Consider the following 7,965-nt stretch of genomic DNA (forward strand, 5'->3'; position numbering starts at 1 on the left):
TGCTTCTGCTTCCAAGTTCTCCTAATAAACACTCTTAGGCATGCTGTGTGGTGGTTGGGTAATTCACCTCACTTGGTGACAGCATTTTTCTCTTTTTTTAGGCCAAGCCACGTAGCTTGCAAATCTTAGGTCCCTGGCCAGGGGTCGAATCCAGGCTAGCGACAACGGAAGTGCAGAGTCCTAACCACTGGACTGCCAGGGAATTCCCTGGTGACAGTATTTTTTAAGTGAAATATGAATCAAGTGCTTGCAAAAGTCCTAAAGAGAGATGGTGCATGTGAAGTGTGTGTGTGTACGCACAAACGTGTGGTTGTGGTGTATATTTGTAGCTGTGTGAATGTGTGTGAAACAGAATGAATATAACTTTTCCTTCTTTTGAAATGGACCTTAACAAAACACATTTGAAATATTTGCACCAGTCAGGTCCCAACTGCAAAGTGTGGGCAAACAATTCAAGAAGGGCTTATTTACCAAAACTGATTATGACATGCGTGTAGGGTTTGGGGGAAGCCTAAGGGGTATGTGGGGTGGGGTGTTGGGGAAGCCTAAGGGGTGGTGCAAAAAGTCCTGGTTATCATCAGCATCTATTACCACTTCAGGTCCAAAGCAGGAGAAGGCTGGGAGAGGTTACTGAAAACTGGAAGGAAGGAGTCCTATAGAATGAGTTAACTCAAGGAAAGCTGTGACTTCTGCCAGGGGCACCATGAGCCCCAGACCCCCTTACTACAAGGAAGCCAAGACATGAACACCCTGATCTCATTCCCCACCACGCTTCCACCCTGGACTTCCTATTTGCTGAATCCATGTGGAAGTCTGAACATATAGGAGTCTGTTGGAATTGAACTGTTGATACAGGTCAGCTTCCTGGAGGAGAGATCTTGGTGGAGAAAGATCTTAATTCAAGAAGGGCTTAATTCAAGAAGAAAGGAGAAAGGAAGAGAGTGGATCTGGAAGGTGAAAACACAATAGTATCCAAAAATTTTCCCTCCAATGATTACATTTTTTATAAGAACATACAATGGAAAATTACTCAGCCTTTAAAAATGAAACAATGCCATTTGCAACAGCATGGATGGACCTAGAGATTGTCACACTGAGTGAAGTCAGAGAAGGAGAACTGTTGTATGACATCTTTTATATGTGGAATCTAAAATGAAATGACACAAATGAATTTGCGTACGAAACAGAAACAGACTCAGAGAGTGAATTTATGGTTGCTGGGGAGAAGGATGGGAGGGAAGGGTTAGTTAGGGTGTTCGGGATGGTCATGTATACACTGCTATACTTAAAACGGGTAACCAACAAGGACCTACTGTCTAGCATGTGGAATTCCACTGAATGTTACGTGACAGCCTGGATGGAAGGGGAATTCGGTGAGAATGAATACACGTGTATGTATGGCTGAATCCCTTCACTCTTCACCTGAAACTATCACATTGTTAATTGGCTATATATGTTAGTTGCTCAGTCGTGTCCAGGTCTTTGTGATCCCTTGGGCTGTAGCTCACCACGCTCCTCTGTCCATGGGATTCTGCAGGCAAGAATACTGGAGTGGGTTGCCATTTCCTTCTCCAGTGGACCTTCCCAACCCAGGTCTCCCGCAATACAAAATAAAAAGTTAGAAGAAGAATATATATTTATTGCTCATGTGGAAGCTGATTTCCTGGTAATTGAATTAATTACCATGTTCCAATGATAACATCTCTAAAATACTTCTACTGACAGCCTGCCATTGACATGTGAAGGCAAGAAACACAAAGTAAAAAAAATCATGTATTGACAATTGTAACTTAACTTCTTTTCCTGATCAACTAGTGTGTTTCTTCACCACTTTGTCTTTGAGTTAGGGTGGATAAATTATGATGCTGTCACTCTATTGGAATACTACCCAGAAATGAAAAAGAACAACATGCAGCAATATGAAGAGCTGTCACTGACTTAATGTTGAACAAAATAAGCCAGACATGAAAAATACATTCTGTATGATTCCATAATATAAGTCAGAAAAGCAAACAGCTCCTAAGGATCTGAATAGTGGGTACTTTGGAGGGACAGGGGTCTTGGCTGACAAGATGATAAGAAAAGTCTATTTTGGAGACTGGAAATACCTTGACTTTGGTGGCGATTTCATGAATGTATACATATATAATATTTTATGTAAAATTTAAGATTAGTGAATTTTACTATGGTGAGTTATACTTTAGTAAAATGTATCTACAATACTGACAGAAATGTATAAACACCTAGTATAAATATTATATAACTATGATTTTACATTACAGAATTATAAAACATTAATATTTTCTATTTTACAGTATATGCCTATAGTTCCTCACTAATTCCATTTGCTTCCCTTTCTTCCTCCCTCCTTCCTTTTTCAATTATTGGTTTTCATTAATTTAATTTGTGGAGATTATTTCATGGTGAACAACATTGTAATTTACAATAGATACTCCATGAAGCAAATATAGTTTCAAATTCAGTTATATAAATTGTGGAACTGCAGAACTGCAAAATGACTTAAGTGAGCAAGGCAAGCCAGCTGTTGACTAGTGGGCAGGAGTTCTGGATAATTAATACTTGGCTGCTGTTTGCACTGTCTAGTGCCAGGTTATGGTTTCAGTGTGTCTCCCTCTGATGCCCTCTTGCAACACCTACCGTCTTACTTGGGTTTCTCTTACCTTGGGCGTGGGGTATCTCTTCACGGCTACTCCAGGAAAGTGCAGCCACTGCTTCTTACCTTGGATGAGGGCTATCTCCTCACCGCCGCCCTTCCTGACCTTGAACGTGGAATAGCTCCTCTAGGCCCTCCTGCGCCCGCGCAACCACCACTCCTTGGATGTGGGGTTGCTCAGAAAACTAGTCAAACTAATCACACTAGGACCACAGCCTTGTCTAACTCAATGAAACTAAGCCATGCCCGTGGGGCCACCCAAGATGGGCGGGTCATGGTGGAGAGATCTGACAGAATGTGGTCCACTGGAGAAGGGAATGGCAAACCACTTCAGTATTCTTGCCTTGAGAACCCCATAAACAGTATGAAAAGGCAAAATGATAGGATACTGAAAGAGGAACTCCCCAGGTCAGTAGGTGCCCAATATGCTACTGGAGATCAGTGGAGAAATAACTGCAGAAAGAATGAAGGGATGGAGCCAAAACAAAAATAATACCCAGTTGTGGATGTGACTGGTGATAGAAGCAAGGTCCGATGCTATAAAGAGCAATATTGCATAGGAACCTGGAATGTCAGGTCCATGAATCAAGGCAAATTGGAAGTGGTCAAACAGGAGATGGTAAGAGTGAATGTCAACATTCTAGGAATCAGTGAACTAAAATGGACTGGAATGGGTGAATTTAACTCAGATGACCATTATATCTACTACTGCTGGCAGAAATCCCTTAGAAGAAATGGAGTAGCCATCATGGTCAACAAAAGAGTCCGAAATGCAGTACTTGGATGCAATCTCAAAAATGACGGAATGATCTCTGTTCGTTTTAAAGGCAAACCATTCAATATCACAATAATCCAAGTCTATGCCCCAACCAGTAACGCTGAAGAAGCTGAAGTTGAATGGTTCTATGAAGACCTATAAGTCTTTTAGAACTAACACCCAAAAAAGATGTCCTTTTCATTATAGGGGACTGGAATGCAAAATTAGGAAGTCAAGAAACACCTGGAGTAACAGGCAAATTTGGCCTTGGAATATGGAATGAAGCAGGGCAAAGACTAATAGAGTTTTGCCAAGAAAACGCACTGGTCATAGCAAATACCCTCTTCCAACAACACAAGAGAAGACTCTACACATGGACATCACCAGATGGTCAACATCGAAATCAGATTGATTATGTTATTTGCAGCCAAAGATGGAGAAACTCTATACAGTCAACAAACACAAGATTGGGAGCTGACTGTGGCTCAGACAATGAACTCCTTATTACCAAATTCAGACTGAAATTGAAGAAAGTAGGGAAAACCACTAGACCATTCAGGTATGACCTAAATCAAATCCCTTATGATTATACAGTGGAAGTGAGAAATAGATTTAAGGGCCTAGATCTGATAGAGTGCCTGATGAACTATGGAATGAGGTTCGTGACATTGTATAGGAGACAGGGATCAAGACCATCCCCATGGAAAAGAAATGCAAAAAAGCAAAATGGCTGTCTGGGGAGGCCTTACAAATAGCTGTGAAAAGAAGAGAAGCGAAAAGCAAAGGAGAAAAGGAAAGATATAACATCTGAATGCAGAGTTCCAAAGAATAGCAAGAAGAGATAAGAAAGCCTTCCTCAGCGATCAATGCAAAGAAATAGAGGAAAACAACAGAATGGGAAAGACTAGAGATCTCTTCAAGAAAATTAGAGATACCAAGGGAACATTTCATGCAAAGATGGGCTCGATAAAGGACAGAAATGGTATGGACCTAACAGAAGCAGAAGATATTAAGAAGAGGTGGCAATAATACAAAGAAGAACTGTACAAAAAAGATCTTCACGACCCAGATAATCATGATGGTGTGATCACTCACCTAGAGCCAGACATCCTGGAATGTGAAGTCAAGTGGGCCTTAGAAAGCATCACTACGAACAAAGCTAGTGGAGGCGATGGCATTCCAGTGGAGCTATTTCAAATCCTGAAAGATGATGCTGTGAAAGTGCTGCACTCAATGTGCCAGCAAATTTGGAAAACTCAGCAGTGGCCACAGGACTGGAAAAAGTCAGTTTTCATTCCAATCCCAAACAAAGGCAATGCCAAAGGATGCTCAAAGTACCGCACAATTGCACTCATCTCACATGCTAGTAAAGTAATGCTCAAAATTCTCCAAGCCAGGCTTCAGCAATACATGAACCGTGAACTTCCAGATGTTCAAGCTGGTTTTAGAAAAGGCAAAGGAACCAGAGATCAAATTGCCAACATCCACTGGATCATAGAAAAAGCAAGAGAGTTCCAGAAAAACATCTATTTCTGCTTTATTAACTATGCCAAAGCCTTTGACTGTGTGGATCACAATAAACTGTGGAAAATTCTGAAAGAGATGGGAATACCAGACCATCTGACTTGCCTCTTGAGAAACCTATATGCAGGTCAGGGAGCAACAGTTAGAATTGGACATGGAACAACAGACTGGTTCCAAATAGGAAAAGGAGTACGTCAAGGCTGTATATTGTCACCCTGTTTATTTAACTTATATGCAGAGTACATCATGAGAAATGCTGGGCTGGAAGAAGCATAAGCTGGAATCAAGATTGCGGGGAGAAATATCAATAACCTCAGATATGCAGATGACACCACCCTTATGGCAGAAAGTGAAGAGGAACTAAAAAGCCTCTTGATGAAAGTGAAAGAGGAGAGTGAAAAAGTTGGCTTAAAGCTCAACATTCAGAAAACGAAGATCATGGCATTTGGTCCCGTCACTTCGTGGGAAATAGATGGGGAAACAGTGGAAACAGTGTCAGACTTTATTTTTGGGGGCTCCAAAATCACTGCAGATGGTGAATTCAGCCATGAAATTCAAAGATGCTTACTCCTTGGAAGGAAAGTTATGACCAACCTAGATAGCATATTGAAAAGCAGAGACATTACTTTGCCAACTAAGGTCCGTCTAGTCAAGGCTATGGTTTTTCCAGTGGTCATGTATGGATGTGAGAGTTGGACTGTGAAGAAGGCTGAGTGCTGAAGGATTGATGCTTTTGAGCTGTAGTGTTGGAGAAAACTCTTGAGAGTCCCTTGGACTGCAAGGAGATCCAACCAGTCCATTCTAAAAGAGATCAGCCCTGGGATTTCTTTGGAAGGAATGATGCTAAAGCTGAAACTCCAGTACTTTGGCCACCTCATGGGAAGAGTTGACTCATTGGAAAAGACTCTGATGCTGGGAGGGATTGGGGGCAGGAGGAGAAGGGGATGACAGAGGACGAGATGGCTGGATGGCATCACTGACTCGATGGACGTGAGTCTGAGTGAACTCTGGGAGTTGGTGATGGACAGGGAGGCCTGACATGCTGTGATTCATGGGGTTGCAAAGAGTTGGACACGACTGAGTGACTGAACTGAACTGAACTGAACTGAGTGCCAGGTTGCCCTAGCATAAGTTGTTAGGGTTGAGTCTGGGGTTCTGTAATTAGAAATTTGCAAGCTCTTCATTGTAAATCATCACCATCAGACAATCTAGGCCAGCACATACTGTGATGTAAGGACCCAGGTTATGTCTTTCTGTAATACTTGTCCCATGTTTCTCTCTCCTTCTCCTCTCTCTCTCCTCAATCACCCCTTTACCTTCATTCCTGGAAAAGATTTAACACCAAGGACTTGGCATAGGATGGACACCAAATAATAATCATGTTACATCCAAATCTTATCACTATGGTTATTGCAGGACACGATATAGAAGAATTGTAAAGGAGGAAGAGATGGTATCTTCCTCTGAGATTAATAAGACTGTATACCTAGACAATCCAAGAAAACTGACTAGAAACCTAACCTAAACCATTAGAAATTCAGTGAATAAAAACAGTGTAAAATTATAGAAAAACCTTTGTTGTAAACAAAATCCAATTTGAGGATTTAATTAAAGAGAAGAGCACATTTACAATAACAAACACACACACACACACACGTACCTCACAGCAATAACCTTTAAAATAATTACTAGCTGAAGATATTAACAAATGCCCAGATTCCTGAACTGAAGTCATTGCTGCTTGTTTATCAATTAAAGCCTTAGTTCTGCCCTATTCTTCCCACCTGCTAGTAAAATAGCATATCTGATTATGCCTGTAACTTTGATAATGTTCATTAATAAACTGAATTTTTTAAACCTATCTCAATATCACCTATGTGCTTGTGCATGCACAGTTGCTAATCATGTCTGACTCTTTGTGATCCCATGGACTGTAGCCCACCAGGTTCCTCTGCCCATGGCATTTCCCAGACAAGAATACTGTCGTGGGCTACTATTTCCTTCTCCAGGATCTCTCTGACCGAGGGGTCAAAACTGTGTCTCCTGCATTGGCAGGCAAATTCTCTACCACTGAGCCAGCTGGGAAGCCCAATGTCATCCCCTAACACAAGAACAAATCCCATAATAAGCAAACCCTTCCTAACACTCAGAGACACCACATCTCCCCTTAGTGTGTAATTTTCCCTGCAGCAAAAAGCATCAATGAATCCATCTTTGTTTGACTCACTGGGATGTTCCTTGTGGTTTGACTAAGGGACATCAACAGAGGCCTGTGCTGACACTCCAAGACAAGAAGAACGTCTTTTTAACACTGTGTTATATACAGAGCGGGACTTCCCTGGTGGCTCAGATGGTTAAGAATCCACCTGCAATGCAGGAGACCTGGGTTTGATTCCTGGAGGGTTGGGAAGATCCCCTGGAGGAGGGCATGGCAACCCACTCCAGTTTTGTTGCCTGGAGAATCCCCATGGACAGAGGAGCCTGGCAGGCTACAAGTCCATGGGGTCACAAAGAGTCAGACATGACTGAGCACTGACTGTCAAAATAATAGTTAATGAATCTTCCAAGAATATCTGGAACATTCAAAAAAACTATACCTATGTAGGGAAAATCACTAGACATAAAATCTTAGTATAGTTTCAAGGAATCAGTAGCATATAGAGAGCTATCTCTGAGCATCTGTCAAATTAGAAACAAAAATTAAAATCTAACCAACACCCTTGTGTCTTTGAAAAATTATTAAATAAGTCAGTTATTAATAAAATATGCTAGAAGGTATTTAGTAACTACATAGAAATTCTTACCAAATACTACCACAATTTTTAAAATATTCATTTTATTATTTATTATGCTGTGCCAGGTCTTAGGTGTGGCAAGTGGAACCTTCAGTGGCGGCTTGTGGGATCTAGTTCCCTGACCAGGGACTGAACTTGGGCCCCCTGCGTTGGGAGCACAGAGTCTTAGCCAGTGGACCACCACGTAAGTCCCACTACTACTATTTTCAAAATAC

The sequence above is a fragment of the Bos taurus genome, chromosome 3 (genome assembly GCF_002263795.3).
Source record: "Bos taurus isolate L1 Dominette 01449 registration number 42190680 breed Hereford chromosome 3, ARS-UCD2.0, whole genome shotgun sequence".
In the NCBI taxonomy this organism is placed as follows: domain Eukaryota; kingdom Metazoa; phylum Chordata; class Mammalia; order Artiodactyla; family Bovidae; genus Bos; species Bos taurus.